The sequence below is a fragment of the Lygodium microphyllum genome, chromosome 22, assembly GCF_053477565.2.
Source record: "Lygodium microphyllum isolate KBCC chromosome 22, Lygodium_microphyllum_v1.1.10, whole genome shotgun sequence".
Lineage (NCBI taxonomy): Eukaryota > Viridiplantae > Streptophyta > Polypodiopsida > Schizaeales > Lygodiaceae > Lygodium > Lygodium microphyllum.
In genome coordinates, this window is record NC_141156.1 from 80,707,458 (window position 1) to 80,724,413 (window position 16,956).

A 16,956-nucleotide genomic window follows, 5' to 3' on the forward strand; every position below is an offset into this window, starting at 1 on the left:
TCAAGTCCTCCAACCATTTTAGCCTCTTTATATTATTTTGAAGATAGGCGAGTCAGTTGGCATTTATGTAGCAGTAACTCACACTCCAAGTCCAACGCCTTTCTGCATATAGTGGTGAGGGGTTGTAGAGTCGATCCAGGATCCCCATCATGTCGAAGCGTATGCGATAACTTGAAGAGTTCATAGCCATCATGAACATGATATGAAATACGAGAAACCTACTCCATGCCTCATAGGTCTAGAAGCAACAACAATCCACAAGTGAGTGAAAGAAAAAAAAATGTGTCCTAGTGAAAACATCACTTCGGTCTTTCCGATTTATTCCTATCCTGATTGTTTTATTCGTTGGTTTGCTCTGATACCAACTGTAACGTGCCCCCCTATCGACTGTCCAAGCACGTTTTTAACAGTTCATTAAGAGACGAGTCTAAGCAACACTGCCCGGCACTCCTATGGAATGTTATGGAGTTTGTTGCCTAGGGTTTCTCGAGTCCATCCTCTCAACGAAACGTTCGCGGCCTAACCCACTAGGATCAACCTAAAATCAGGGTTCCTAGTGGACAAGGTCTCCTGACACAGATACCCAAGCCGAAGTAAACCCATGCCACACTTGGTTCAAAGAGAATGGAAAACGAGAGGGATGCGCCGCTCAACCTCTCTGCCTGTAGGGCATAGTCCCATTCTGGTCCCCTAAAACGGCATTAATCGGATTCTAACCTAACAATACTCAAAGGACGTATGACGGTAGAACATTGTGAGAAGCCTCCCAGTTTTCTTGGACCACCCTACCATAGGACAGACATATCAATGGTTCTGCCCACCCGCTTCCGTCAATATGCATTCTTTAGTTATCTAATTAGGTCCTACCACATTTATGTGTGACATTTAAAATCAGCTTCTTTAATTAAGCCCTTTAAGGAACAGGGTTTGTTCACGTAACTTATGGCACTAACACAAAAACAATTCAAACATGTTCCTTGGAAGTAAACTTTATATTAGCATTTTAACTAAGGTACAAGCCTTGTCCAAAAAGGACAATTCCCATAATCTGTGAGGATGCGTCTTATTTCCTCCAAGTTTTCGCCCTTGCACTAGTAACAGGGCCTCGAGAATCCATCTCGAGTCACATAGATCGTTTGAGTAGGACCCAGAGGCAGGGAATTTACAACCAGAGCCCCCCCAATATCCAAGCATCCTCCTACATTCAAACTAATCCATGAAGAGACCTCTCATTGGCGAGTTTGGTCCGTGTTCCCCTCACGACTATTTAGAACCCCCTTGGCTAGGGTTGACGGCCAGCTAGGGGTGGCTTGGCATGCCCTCCAAAAATTTAACATGATTCATTATTTCAATTTCTTTTGTGATTTTGGGTTATACAATCCTCTCACAGACGATGTTCCTAAATTTACAAGCACAGACAACAATGAAGGCGAGTGCTCAAAACATTTGCTAAGGTGGAGTTCCTATTTTTGAATGCTTAGTGTTCACCCTTCTTGGGTATTTCTTGCCTTGGTGTTAATTGCCATGACCTTTTGAGGGATAGAGAATACCCTCATTTCGACCTCATTCCTATGTGATAGGAGCAAGTAATTACACTATTGGATTTATATCCAATAGTTTTAGGATGGTAGCTGCCCTAATTGGCTGGCCTTTAGTCCATAGTCCAAGGTTCTTGTCTTGGGATCACAGGTCTTAAATAACTCAATCTAGGATTTTAATTGGTTATTTGGTAACCATTTTTTTCCTTAGAACCTTATCAAGGTTTCTAAGTTTACCCTAGGGTTTCACTCCCTTAAGAATTCATAACATAAACTTTTGTTCATTCCTTCCGCAAGCGAAGAGCAAACCAAGTCCTTTGCAATCCTTAAGCAGTCATGAGCATTAAACGACATGTGGCAAATGGTCGTTCTTTCTTACGGATACGACACTCGAATTTTCGTGTATTGTCATCGAATTGTATCATGGTTAAAAACGATACCCCTAGAGGTGTTATTGGACATTGCGGCTAGCTGCTAGGATAGAGACCCATGAGCGTATTTACTTAATACTAGGTTAACCTATGATCTTAACAATAACTTAGCTTATTTACAATTAACCCTAAATAAGTCAAATTAAACCCTAGCCCTACTTATCATATATGATTTCATTCTCTGAATTGTCTCTTGCAGTTAAGTTTAACAATTTACACGCACATCTTGAGTCTATCTTTTAGGATGAGCCCCTATCATGTAGTGCAATCGAAACCATCCATGATGCCGTGCAAGTCCAAATGCAAGTCTTTCCTGACTTGGTGATGCAATGCGGAGCTTCTATTCTTGGAAATTCATTTCAATGAACTCATGCAAATCATAAATTGTGTCTTATATTTTTCCTTGTCTAAGGTACATGAATTCGTCATGCCTAATGTAAATGCAATCCACATCTCTCTAATGGTTTATAGGATGCCATTGTCTTACACGATCTTGCATTTCTATATATATATATTGGTAACCTAGGATGCACTTGCAAAAATTCATGCCTAATAATCAGCTTAGTATTGCAACAACCCATAGATGCTTAATCGGTTCGTGGCAAATCATGATCATCATGAACTTGATTCAAGCCTTTACAACTACCTTTCTAGTTATGCAAATTACGTGATGCAAAAGTATGATTTCTTTCTAATGATGACTATGATTTCTTGTTCCGTTCATAGGACTAGACATTGTAATGGTACCTGGTTTTGGAGTGTTGAATTAGCATTTATACTCGATAACCCATTTGCGTTAGCGGTGGCATCTTTGCCTGATCCTCCTTTCGTGGCTGCAACCTTTCCAGTTACTTGGGAGAGTTTGCGCTTCGGGGCCATTTCGGAGCTTGGAATGTGGGCCTTCTCTTCTCTCGGAGCACTCCTTTGTGCCAGAGTTTCCTACGCTTTGCCTTGACTGCCATAACCTTTTGCCATGTAGAGGGGAGAGAGGGTACTCAAAACTCCTTCCCAAGAGGGGAATTTCCCTTGAGGCTCTTCTCTCTCTCCCTCCCTCTTTCTCTCTTACTCTAAGACTCCCCTTCCCCCCCCCCCTCTCTCTCTCTCTCTCTCTCTCTCTCTCTCTCTCTCTCTCTCTCTCTCTCTCTCTCTCTCTCTCTCTCTCTCTCTCTCTCTCTCTCTCTCTCTCTCTCTCTCTCTCTCTCTCTCTCTCTCTCTCTCTCTCCCCTTCACAAATTGACAACAAGGGGGGAAGAATAGCATGTTATCCTTTGATTAAGGGGGGGTGGGGTGGGGGTGTGTGTGGAGTGAGGGGGGGAGGATTTTATAGAGGTGAGATGGGTATTGATTGGGGGGAAAGGCATTGTGATAAGGGGCCCTTAGCTCCACTCCACGGGCCTGTGTACATGTCGCCATGTAGCCCTAATTGAGAGAAAAAGAAGGGGTGGGGGGGTTTGGAGGTGGCACACGTGTGCCTCTCCCCCCCATCGAAATCGTCGCCGTCATCATCATCATGCCCTTGTGTTCCTCGGTAGCTCCACCACCACCACATCATCTCCCCCTTGTCACCTTGATACATCGTCATCAAGGCCGTATTTCCACTGTAGCTCCCCCTCTGCCTACCAGCTGGCGGCGTGGACAAGGGGCAAAAAAAAAATCGTTTAATTTGATTAAAGAGGGGGGGGGATCTCACGGTCCCATAAATATTACAAGTAGATTATGAGTACTTTGCTATCTCTTAAGTTCCATTCATGTACTTTTGGCACTTAAACTCACCAACTTTTTTCAAATCTCCTAGCCCTGAAATCCCTACCTATGCTATTGATTCCCCTTCTCACAATCCATAAACCTCTTCACCAAATCTCATACTCCCTATTCCTTTAAGACATTTTCATACGTTCCTCAATTCATTTATTGCCTTGTTTAGCCTTGTTCCTATGAACTTATTGGGCACCACCCTCATAGCCTATGCAAGGATCTATAGTTTCCTTGTATTGTTATCCATTTGGGGCCATTTACTCAAAATCAAGATCCTAACTCTTAAGGGATGACAAAGAACCATGTGGATCATGGGATTGATTGGTGCCACAATTGGGCTTTGCGAATTCAACAACATCACAAGGCCCTAAACTTACATCTCATGACTCTAGACCACATCAATCTCAATCCTTGGCATGCCATGGTTCTACTAGCTCATCCTTTCCCCATATATTACAACAATAATGCTATTTATTTAAAAATTTTATAATGCAGCTAATATATTATCATAGTAAAAAAGGAAAATGTAAATATGACATCATGAATATGTAGCAAGGCTCTAAGCTTAAGTAGTTGGCTTTTTATACAACAACTTAAGTAGCCAAATTTCTACTTTTAGAGGTCTTAGAACGACTAATAACTCTTGTCTCAATTGACCTATGCAAGCATTAGGTCTCTCCTTTCCACCCTGACCAAAGTGACTGGAGCTCCTTGTGGACAAAATGAACTTGAAGATGACCACAACAATTAGATTAATTAGCCTACAACTACCTTCATCCAACAATGCTTGATCAATAAAGAAGGCCAGTATCATCTTGAAGCTATTATTTAAGTTGGTATCTCTAAGCCATCTTTTGATGGCTCTCCATACATGTGTCACATGGAGATTGTCCCAAAATGTGTTTTTCAATTTCTTTTGCACGATTGCAAAAGGGGAAAATGGGCGATACTTTCATCCACTATGCTAATCTTGATCGTAAATGTAGTTTGTTACGTATTAACCACCACTGGAGGACATTAAACATGTAGAAGGGGAGGCCTTCCAAATTCTCTCAACTCTCCCCTTCCATGTGTCATTGCTAGCCATTGGGCATTCCTTTCTCCACTTGGACAACATATTGAGGAGAATGGCATGGATGGGACAGTGTAATTCCATGAAGATTTGCAAGGCCCTAATTGCTTCCTTGTGGATTGGATAGATCCAAGAGGATTGAATCCTCCTTTTGGACTAATGAAGTTGGTCACTCTTGCTTGACATGTGGTCAAATTGAATCAATACAAACTTTATCCCTTTCCATTAGCTCTAGAAGCGATCCATAATCCAATCCGTGGAGTGCCACTTTGAGTTGTTGATGTCCCATAGATCAACCCAAATTCTCAATCCTTTATTGTGGAGGTTTCTAGTAACCTTTGGATTTCTTAGAACTAGGGGATGCATTGGGTTAAAGGCATTAGGGGGGAGCCAAATGCTTTTACCTAGGGAGGAGCCTTCTTGCCTAGACCCTCTCAAGTTCCATGATGTATTAGCAAGGACTTTCTGCTAGTTAGCTACCTTTACCTATGCAAATTCTAATTGGGGGATCCTGATGACAAGGTGGGGGCAAGTAATTATGTCTTGCCAATTAGACCATTGCATGCCTTATATTTTTGTTGAAGTAATCTAGTATTGCAAGAGTAGCATCCATGGTTGGCCCATTTCCATCCTCTTTAATAATGACATACTGAGGTCTTGTGCCTTTCCAAGTGGGCTTTCTAGGCCAACTCCTCCCACCTTCTTGTCTTCTATAATGGTGTCTCATCTTATTTGAGTCGCATGCCTATTGTCTTGATGGGACCATATGAAAGTTCCAATTACTTTCTATTTTCCTCCACATTGTCTAGCTAAAAGGAAGAAAAGAGCCAACATACATAGTGCAATCATAAACATACTGTGGGAGCTTTCGCTCTACCGCCAAGACCCACGGACCGCTTATTGTATCAAGTGTTCCAAGCGAGCTCTAATGGCATCTCTCACCTAGCCGGAGCGCCGTTGATCCTACGAGTGTAGTGAGCTTACCTTGATGCTTGATCGAGTACCCTCCTCCCTCTTGCACTTCGGTAGCTCCACGATTCTCAATGCTAGCTCAAGCATCCTCAAGCCTCCTCCATCTCCAAGCTCCATCCTCCATAGCCGCGCGTGCAAGAGAAGAGAAGAGAAGAAGAGGAGAGGAGATGGTGAAGAGCTTCACCCTCTTGATCCCTCACTCCCACACACACTCACTCCCTCACACTCTCACACTCCCTCTCTCAAGAGCACACACAAGCAAGAAGGAGAGAAGAAGAGATGAAGAAGAAGACTCTTTTTGCCACACACCAAAGAATGAGCTTCTCGTTCACTTTTCAACTTTATGTACAAAGCCCTAAATCCTTTTTGGGCGGTCATCCCCTTTTCCCTTTTTTACATGGCCGATCGTAGCCTAGGCCCTTTTTCCCATTTCCCACCATTCCAACTAATGCATACACTTTGCACAGGAGCGAGCTTGGCGCTCTTTTATAAGGATTCGGGAGTGCTTCCACATTTTAATGGTGCGCCTTTTACTCTTTTGTTGTCTCAGGCCGACACTGAGACTTTCTGAGGGTCATACCCGAACATTTAAATTTTTCAGGATCTGGTTACCGGTCAAGGTGCCTTTTTTTACTGTTTCCTTTTTTCCATTTTCTGCTCCTCTGTGCTGTGGGAAACACAGTAACGTTTTACCCCCCTCCTAGCCAAGTGCTAGTTCCATGGCACTGCGATGGGAAGGAGTGGCTGGTTAGGTCTACTGCTAGGCGGAACTGGTAGGTGGATGACATTGCTTCCAAGGTGGTTGTGTGAATGAGAGGTGATGGAGTTTAATGACGATGACCAAGAGAGATTCTGCCATGCTTTAGGCTTCATGAAGATGCTCGGCACCTTCCATACAGTTGTCACGTCCTTTAGGCAGCCGGTCGTCTCTTGAGCACTAGAAATGCTTGAAGCAATAAGCAATCCCTTAGGAGGGTGGTATTGGAGGGATTTATTCTGGAAAATCCCCCCCCTCCCCCCTGAACTCTATCTTAACAAGGATATGGTTTGTTTTCGTATTGAAAATCTGTGTCTTTGATTTGAAGATCCTTGTCTTTGAGTTGAAGGTCTTCATTACTGCGTTGAAGATCTTCAACTCTGGCTTGAAATTCTTCAAGCGTGTGGAATCAATAAGCGATCCGTAGATCTTGAGGCATTGGGCATGCATCTTGGGAAGATGAGGTTCCAAGATCTATGCCAATGGCAGATCTATCTTGACTTGGTTCAATCCTGGTAGCCATCAGTAGGCAGATGGTTGGACACTGGCACATGGGAAAAGTTTTGGTCATTAAAGGATGCCGTGGGTGATCCTCTTCAGCGGAGTAGCCATTTCTTGAAGCTCAAACATAACCTGTAAGAAAAGTTATGCACTCCCTAAGGGGTGTGTCTGTTTCTCTGTGTAGTGCGTGGTGCCCGTGGCAGTGGAACTGGGAGGTGGGTATAACCTTGGGCAAGCCCTTGGTAATGTCCCACACTTGAGGACCCAGTTCGTGTGTCATTGGAGGTGCGGTGCAGGTCTTAGGGTGACAGGTCTGAAAGTCCTGCCCTTGATGTGCCCTAAGCGTGAAGTGGGGAAGGGGCTAGGGAGAACCCTAGGTGCAATGACGGCGGTGCATGAGGCGGCGAAGGGGAGTTGCAAGCGGATCTTGCAAAGGCCTCTCTCACTTATCTTGGCTTAATAGTAGATGCCTTCCTTAACTTTGCTATACTTTGTTGTTGTCTCTTCTTTCCAGTTCACCCTGTTCTTGGGTTGCCTTGTGGCTTGCATGTGCTTCTTCTCTCTTTTTTTCTCTTTTTCTTTTTCTTTTTTTTTTAAACTATAAAGAGGCTTATATATGGATACATGCGATACAAGGGCATGACAGGAGTTTACTCCTCGTCATCCGACTGGCGGGTAGGGGATGGTGGAGGGTGGGGGGCCTTGTTAAGGAATCTGCGACTCAACAAGTAGCCCTTGAGATTGAGGCAAGTTTTGAGAGTGGTGGTGGAAAGAAAGGGGTGGTTGTACTAGGTGAATTTTCTATCGCTCATATCTTTGAGCAGTGCAACATAGAAGGATGGCAAAAGAGTAGGGCGCATCATGAGGTGAGTCATGGTGCTGCTATCTATGATGTTGGGGTCGAAGTAGAGAGGTGGGAGGTGGCATTCTTGAGGTGCAGGTTCTTGGTGGACTAGGACCCTAATTAGTCTAAGATAATTACAGGTGGTTAATTATGAAGGCGGGGTCGGGACAAAAGGTGAACTCGCTAAGAAATCTATCTATAGAGCTGTACAAATAAGGGAGGGTAAAGAGAAGGGCATCCTTATGGGAGGTGCTATTGGCATTATAGATAATGGGAAAGTCGAACCTACCGTGGATGGACGGATTAAAGTCGACACCTACCCTTCGAGGATACGACATGAAAGTGGATGAGACCAATATGGTCACTTGGCTGCAATTCCTGGTGGAAAGGGAGTTGGCAAGAGAAGTGGGCATGGCCACCCCAGCGTCAGGAGTCAAGAGGGCAACCACGGCTGATATGGAGCCAAGGCCGAAGCTAAAGAGGCAGAAAACAGAAGCTGCTATCACCACCGCCACCATGTCCCATCCCCCACCTCCAGCAGGCCAATACGCGAATATGTTAAGGAGCTGCTCTCGTAGCTAGAAAGGGCCAAGGAAGAAAAGAGAACATCCATGGAGGAGTTGGCATCAGAACGAGAATCACGAGATACTCTCCAGCTGCAGAAAACAAAGCAGATAACAGAATACGAAAGGGAGATTGCTGCGCTAAAGGAAGAAGCCAGCAATAAGGATGCAACAGAATCAAAATCCTTGAAAGAACGTGACGCTGCTTGGGAAGGAAGAAGAAAAATCTTAATGGAACGCCTCAACGGAGAGAGGGAGACCAATACTCACCTGTGGCGCAAAAACAACCAACTCTCGGTAGTCAACCTGGAAGCACAGAACCAGTTGGAGAAGATCAGACAGGAGGCTGCAGAGCTGGACCAATTAAGAGGAGAGCAGGTGCGAAGGATGCAGGTGAAGCTGGACCAGCTCAATGCACAGATCGCTGATGAACACCAGGAGTAGTCCCGCCTACACCGCGAGCTCGAGGACCAGTAGCAACAACTCATGGCTATGACCCTCCATCAGGGGGAGAGCTTGGAAGATATGGAAAAAAGAGTAAAAGAATGGGTTGATCACAATGAGGGGAGAATATGAGACTTGGCACGCCGGCTGGCCAAAGTGGAAGGAGATAGGGTATTAGTTGAGAATCAGGTAGAGGCGGCCTAGCTCTCCATGATAGCCCAATAGCGCACCTTCCTCAACACGCTGCTCCATTCCACCAAACCAGAAGGAAACGAGGCCAATGATCAATTGGCTAGTAATTGCACGCAAAGCCCTAAGAGCAGGCCTGCATGCGCCACTACAACTAGGAGGCCCGTCGCAGAGCCTGGAGGAGCAAAGAAGATATCTTGCACAGGTAGGCCTGACGGCGCAAGAAATAGATGAACTCGGCTTCACAGAGGCGAAGGCGCAAGAAGACATGCAAGCAAAGGGGGGTGAACCAGAGTTTGATCTGGGACCTCAGCAGGAGGACTATGTCCCACCACCCCCTCCTCCACAACAAGAGGAAGTGCATCCCCCCGACACATCTGCTAGAGGAAAGCAGCCCAGGCTAACTGCAAGAGAGAAATGGCAGAGAAGGCAAGGAAAAAGCTGAGTGTTAGACCTGTTCCAAGACAATCTGCCCCTCTCCTACCGCGCCCTGAGAATCTTCCCGCTGAATTCCATGCAGAGTTGATTATGTGGGAACAGCAAGAATGTGGCCGCGATCCCTTCGACTTGAGCTTTGAGTTTCCCACTACATTAAACAGAGTAATGCCCATTCAACTTGTAAATGACGTAATCGTTATGGGTGCAAGGCTCAAGGCCAAGTGGCTAGCGGAGCGAGAGGCCAACCCAACTGCTTGGGGAGCTGAGGACCGCAAATTTTGGCAGGATAAAGTCCTCCACGTGCCTAGATCGGTGGAAGGCTATAATTGCCAACCCACCTGGAGAAGACATATTTTTGACATCAACCTTGACTCTTGGATGGCATTTTGTAACACCCTCCCTTCTGAGAGAAACAAAGTGGGCGTCATCATGATGAGAGTGGTTGGCGTGGAAGGTACGAAGAGGGGGGGAGTTGGCATCATCGGTTCTTTGCCTTTTCCTTCTGCTGGGGGCAGGGGTGTGATTTTTGGCACACTGGTACTGGAACCAGGTGCCTCTGTTCGATGTGGGCTCTCTGCGCCTTCCTCGTCTCTTTTGTGCTGCTCCTCAATGGAGCGACGGGTGGCCAGTGCTATTTCTTCCTCTTCCTTTCTTCTTAGCTCCTCTTCAGTCTTCTTTTTTCTCTCCTCCTCATCCTTAACCCGACTCCCTTCAAGCCCTCTCTAGATCCTCCTTTTCTTCTTCTTGCGCTCCTCTTCTCTCTTTCCATGCAGGGCTTTCATCCTTTCTTATGTGTGCCTCTGTGGGCTGCCCTGGGACTCTCCCTCTTCGTCTTCGTCAATCTCTATTTCATCTGAAGACCTATGCTGCTCTTCTGTGTGAGGTGGGGATTGTAACGGTGACTCATCACTTCCTTCTTCGCCGCCCTTCTTGTCTTCTTCTTCCCATCCTTGCCCTAGTGCTTCCTGGATTATGGCCGTAAGGATGCCTCCAAACCCTATGGTTGCGGCTTTGGAGGATGATGCCTTACGAGTTGATTGGGACGATGGGGATTCTCCTCCAGCGGCTCTTCCTCCGGTTGCTAGGGCCTTAGCCGAAGCCTCTATGGTTCTCCTCACAAACCCATTTAGGTTTACCTCGTCCAGCGATTGTGCCGCAATGTTGTAAAGCAGAGGCACGTTGATCCGGCTCATTATGCTGTTGTACCTCTGGCTCGAGAACAAGGCATGCACCATTTTTGCTTGCAGCTGGATTTCTGGGTTTGGGATGTCTGCCAAGCTAATACCATCATTGGTATGGACCTTCACCTTGTCCATTCCCAACATGGCATAGACGTCCCTCTTCGGCTTCCTTTCCACCTTATTCGGCAGCCCCAGTGCCCTTTCCACCAACTCCGCGATCTGCAATTGTCTTCATTCTCGCGCACCGTGATGGTGCCTATGTTTCTGTTGAAGGTGTGCAAAAAGTCGGCGCACTGGGTGTAGTCCACCCTCTGGCCCACTGCGTCTAGGTATTTTTGGAGATGGCACTGGTCTATGATCTGGCGCACTGTCGGCTCTTCGATGGCCATGTCTTTAAGGTTCAAGATGTGACGGAACTTCAACTGGTTGAAGGCTCTCATCTCCACCGTGAGGCCGTACTTCGCTTGCTCCTCCTCCGAGAAGGGGAGCTTGCCCGCTTTGTCTTGGCTTGCCATGATCGATGCCTGCAAGTTCAACCATTTTCACTATTAGTGCTTTTTGACAAATAACTTGCTGAAAGAAGAAAAGCGTAGCAGATTTTATTGAGTATAGCCTTAACTTTTCTTTTCAGACTTTTACCATTACATCTTACCATTGCATTTCAAATTTTATTGACATTCCATACTTGCTTTACTTTTTAAATTCCACCTTACGATTCCACCTTACCCCCTCCCCCTTTGGAACGAGAAGAATCCATCCCAGGATTGGAGGTTGAGAGGAAAAGGGCATTCAGCATAAAGGGTGTCGGTCTATTTGCACACGAGCCACGCAAAGAAGTTGGAGTTGTACTCTAGCTGAGCCTCCCGTTCTAATTCGAATGGGCGGATACCCACGTGCGTGATGTATGTCAGAACAGCAGTTAAGAGATCGCCAAAATCGATTCGACTTGCAATGTGGAGCTCGTCCTCTGTTAAGAGGCGGTCAAGGTAGGGATGCCCCTTGATGTGCTCTTCCATAGGTCGGCTACGAAGAGTGGTTAATACTTGATACGAGGTTGGCGCGACGTAGGTGGGGTTGTACTCTGTTGTTTTGATTGTACAGCGCTGCTCATCATTGGTCATTATGCGGCAACCCTCAACTTCCCATTGCAGCCTAAGTGTGTACCAACGCTTCAAAAACGTGGAGTCCATATCAGCGAGCTTGGATAACTCGGTGATTTCCTGATCAGTGATAGCAGAAGTGGTTCGTTGATCGTAGGATGTGATGAGACGTTGTTTAATGGCTTGCTCTTTGGAGATCTCGCTGTTGAGCAATTCAGCAGTAGCACAAGAAGTTTTTGCAAATGCGAATTCAAAAATCTCCCGAGAGCAAGGCATATTGCGCACTTCCATTGCAAAGGGTTCTTCTAATAGACCTAAGTCCAAGCGGTCATAGCTGAGGGCTAGCAACACGAAGGTGGCATCAAGTCGTTTAATGCATTCCACCACGTCATCCCCGGTGTCCTCAGTAAGGTCAGCGAGACTAGCGCTAGAAAGGATTTTCGTTCATAGGAGGGCGTAAGGCTGACGGGTGGTCGAGGTTTGTTAGAACTAGAGGCCTTGGCAATACATAGTTGCAGTTGGAAGTTTCCTTGAGTCTGCCATTGGGCTGCTTGGGATATGGGTGGGTTAGGGTCAGCCACAACAGCTGGACTGCTGCAGTCAACTTTGCTTTGGGGAGTCGGATTGACTTGGTCGGATGATGTTTCCTGTGACGGTGACTGTTGCTTGGGCTGATAGGTTTATGCGACTCTCTTGGGCCGAAGCGTAGATGAGTCGGATGGCTAGGGCTCTGGAGAGCACTGCGGCCTATGGTTTTGAGGTGTTGTGGGATGTGGGCTAATCAAGCTTGAGGGTGGCACATGAACTGTGCCTTTGGCCGTGGGGACCTTAGGGATCCACAGCCAGGTGTTTCCCTCGTAGTAGCCTTGCGCATGCAAGAGGGCTTTAGGGACCCATCTTTGCTTGATCATGCGGCGCTTCCTGTGATTGCGTTTTGGTTTTCTAGGTTTAGAGTTCTATGTCTTATGAGGATAGCGGCGTTGATTCCTAGGCAGTTGTTGCAGCTGTTTAGGCACCCATTGAAAGCGAGGCTGCTAGGCCTTAGCTTTGGCTACTGCGGGTTGCGGTTTATGGAAGTCGTGGAGTGGCAGCCGTGCGCTACCCCCTCCTTAATCTTTCCCACGGATGTTTCTACCAGTGGCTTTGCAGATGGTGATGATGTCACGTAGCCCTTGCTGAAAGATGTGACAATGTGCACGTTGCCTATTGCTAGGTGGATACGCTACGACTCATAATCAACATTGCAGTGAGTCTGCTTTTTGAAGGTTTGCCCTAGCAGTGACTCCATGCCTACATTTACAGCACTTGGCAATACGTAAAAGAGCACAGAAACAGTCTCGGACTCGATAGAAACGACGACTCTGCACTTGCTGAGAAGTGCGTATGATTGAGCCCCATATGGGTTTAATTTGGCAGTTGTGGGTTGAAGTAGTGGTTTGCCAAATTGGATCCAATGATTGTGGGTTAAGACATTGAAGTCTGCTCCCTCGTCGATCAAGGTGTTGAAAGCGCATGTTTGCTTGGCAGTGACCGTGACACAGAGGTAAGCGAGTTCTACGGCTTCCTCATCCTCGTCGTTGGTTTTAGTGATTGTAGCTACATGTACTTTGACCAGTGGTTCTAACAGTGGTGGCTCGTGCCAAGGATGCATGGAAGGGTAGTACTTCTTGACACGACTGCCATTGAAGAGACCTATTCCCTCACCGTCTAGTGTCTCAAGCTCGACATTGCCGATTCGGCTGATTGCACGAACCTTGAAGGGTCCGAGACCTCTGAATTTCATTTTTTGCTTATGCCCCTTAACTGAGTAGAGGAGCACTAAGTCACCCTATTCAAAACTCGCGCTGCTTGACATGCTTGTCAAACCAGCTCTTGCGTCGGGCTTTCTCATAGATAAGTGCGTGGGTGGCTAGAAGACAAGTCTCTGATAGGCGTTCAAGCTCAACCAGGCGTTGTGTCCATGCCTCCTACCCTTCCTATCGTTCTTGAAGTGCTATATTTAGGCTAGGAACGAAGAATTCTAATGGTAGAATTGCCTCAGTTCCATAGGTCAGCCTAAAGGGGGTTTGGCTGACAGCCATTTTATAAGCTGTGCAGTAGGCCCACAAGGCTGCCATCAGCTTGTTGTCCCAGTCACTGCGTGAGGTTGAGACTACTTTAGTCAGGACATTGATAAGAATCTTATTAGTTGATTCCACCTGGCCATTTGCCTGAGGGTAGTATGGTGAGGATTTGTGATGGATGATGAGGAAGGTGGACAAGAGATGTGCTATTACTTCGTTGATGAAGTGCGTGCCTTGGTCGCTAAACCAGTTCAATGGGGCAGCCGAAGCGCGAGATCACTTGTTCCCATAGGAACTTGATAGTCGTCCTAGCATCGTTTTTTCGTGTGGCTCTTGCCTCTGCCCATTTTGTGAGGTAATCCGTGGCCACAATGATGTACTTGGCTTGTGAGTACTGCGCCGCAGGACTGATGGGCCCTATGAAGTCGCGATTCCCCATTTTTCGAAGGGTTGGTGAGCAATAATTGGGGTCAACTCCATTTGATCTTTACGAATCGAGACTTTTGTCCGTTGGCACTCATCACAATGCTTGACGAATCGCTTGGTGTCGCAGAAAAGTGTGGGCCACCATAGTTGAGACTGCAGTACCTTCCGTGCTGTCGTGTCTCCACTAAAGTGTCCTCCCGCAATACCATTGTGCGCCTCCGAAAGCACATCGTGCATCTCATGCTCAGACACACACCTACGCAGCAATCCGTCTTGCCCCAGCCTATAGAGTTGGCCTACAATCAGCTCTGGTAGGGCTGGATCTTCATGATCAAGCACCTAAGTCGGGCTTTTTCTATTGGTCACTCGGGTAGTCTGTGCTCGAGCACTTGGACTATGTTGTCTGCCCAATATGGCGTTAGATCAACCTTAAATAAATCTCTCTCACTGGACAGGTGGAATAGGTGGGCATCGGGTAACTTGTCAACGATGCCTTGTCCACCGGCTTCTCCTATGGGGATGCGTGACATGTGATCAGCCATGTAATGTTGTTTTCCCTTTCGTACTACCACGGAGAATTTGAACTCTAGAAGTAGGAGGAGCCATCGAGCTATGCACCCTGTAGCACAAGGTTTGTTTACTAAATAGAGTAGGGCTTGATGGTCCACGAAAAAGTGAAGGGTGTGGCCAATAGATAATACTGAAATTTCTTCACAGCAAACACCATGGCTAATCCCTCCCTTTTTGTTGTCGAGTAGTTCATCTCCGTCTCAGTGAGTTGTTTGCTCTAGCAAAGCTCACTGGATAATCTAAATTGTGCTCACCAGGTTGGCACAACACTGCCCCCATGACAGACTTAGAAGCATCGATGTGCACGTGGAAGGTAATGGTCCAATCTGGGGCTCGTAGAATTGGTGCTACTGTTAGAGCCTTTTTCAATGCTTCGTACGTCCATTGGCATGCCTTGGTCCACTCGAAGACAATCAGTAGCTTGTACAATGGTCTGGCAATCAGCGCGTAGTTCAGTACAAACCGCCGATAGTATCCTGTATGGCCTAAGAAGCATTGAACTCCCTTGTAATTAATTGGGGATGGAAGGTCAACAATAACCCTGACCTTCGAGAAGTCAGTGGCAATGCCGTTCTTCGACACCACATGTCCTAGGATGCATCTGTGCTTTACCCAAAACTGACACTTCAAGGGGTTTAAGGAGAGGCGATATAAGCGACACCGTTCAAAGACTACGCGGAGTTTGTCTAAGTGTTCAATCCAGGTCGAATGGACACACAGGTCGTCGACAAAGACCTCTAACTCCTTGCGAAGCATGTCCTTAAAGATAGTGCACATGAGACGTTGAAAAGTGGCGGGGGCATTGGTCAACCCGATGGGCATGACTATGTATGCAAAGACGCCCCACTCAGTGGCAAAGGCAATCTTGTGCCTGTCTGCAAGATGCACTTGCACCTTGTTGTACCCTGAGAAGCCATCCAAAAAATTGTAGACTTCCCTGCCTGCCACCCTCTCAAGCATGTGCTCGGTGTACGGCAATGGATAGTTGTCTCTCTTCGTAGCAGCATTCACTTTCTTGTAATTGATGCACACTAGGATTTTTTCGTTCTTCTTCATCACAATGACTATGGGTGATACCCAGTCTGTGTGCTCAATTTTGTAAATGAATCCAGCTCTCATTAGCTTGTCAATTTCCTCTTTGACAGCATGAGCGTGTTTTGGATTCATAAGGTACGGTCGCTGCTTGACCGGCGTCGCATCCGACGTCATGGGTATGTTGTGAGTCACAACACTCAGATCTACCCCCTGTAGCTCCTCTAAGGACCAGGCAAACACATCTATGTACTCTTGCAAGAGAGCGACAAGACTCGTTTCTTCTTCACCAGTCAAGTCATCGGTAATGAACACTGGTCGGGGTGTTTTCCATTCCTGGGCTAGGTCTACCTCCTTGACCTTGGCTAGTTCGATTGGTTCGTTTGTTTGCCCTTGACGTTTGGCACCTAATAGAACTAATACCCTATCCCCTTTTTTGAATTTCGTGAAGCGTTTAGGGAGGTCCTGCGGCTTCCGCTATTCTTCTGATCGTGCATCCTTGGGTTGGTTTGCCTTTTCCTACCTTAACCGTTTGCGCCTCAAGTGGACGGGTAGGTCCCCCTTGGTGTGTCTGGTCATGGGCAGCCTAGGGATCTCTGGATCACTATCCGAAGTAACTTCCGAGGATTCAGAGTCAAACCCTCCATCTTCGCTAGAAGAGGTGGTCTCCCTTGGTGGCCGCAGTTCAGATGGTGATTCAGTCCTAAGTATTGACATCGTTCCTGGCTGGGCTAGGCCTGCTTGCTCAAGGTCTATGGCTCCTATGCATTCCAACCAAGCGCGATCACATTCCATGTGCATGACTCCTCACTATACTCTAAAGGTTTGCCTTTTTTGCTACTTGGCGTCTGCTCGTATCTGCTCAATTTCTCATCCTTCAGTGTCGTATTCTATGGTATCTACTTCACCCTCGCTCTCATCACTGAAGGATTGGCAATCTTCGTATTCATCGCTAGAATCTTCGTCGTCCAACTGCTCGCCATCTCCTAGGGTTTGGTATGCCTCATGTTGTTGGTCAGGAACTAGGGCCCAGTTATACATGAGGTTTAACTCGTGCACCCTGGTCCATTGCCACTTGGA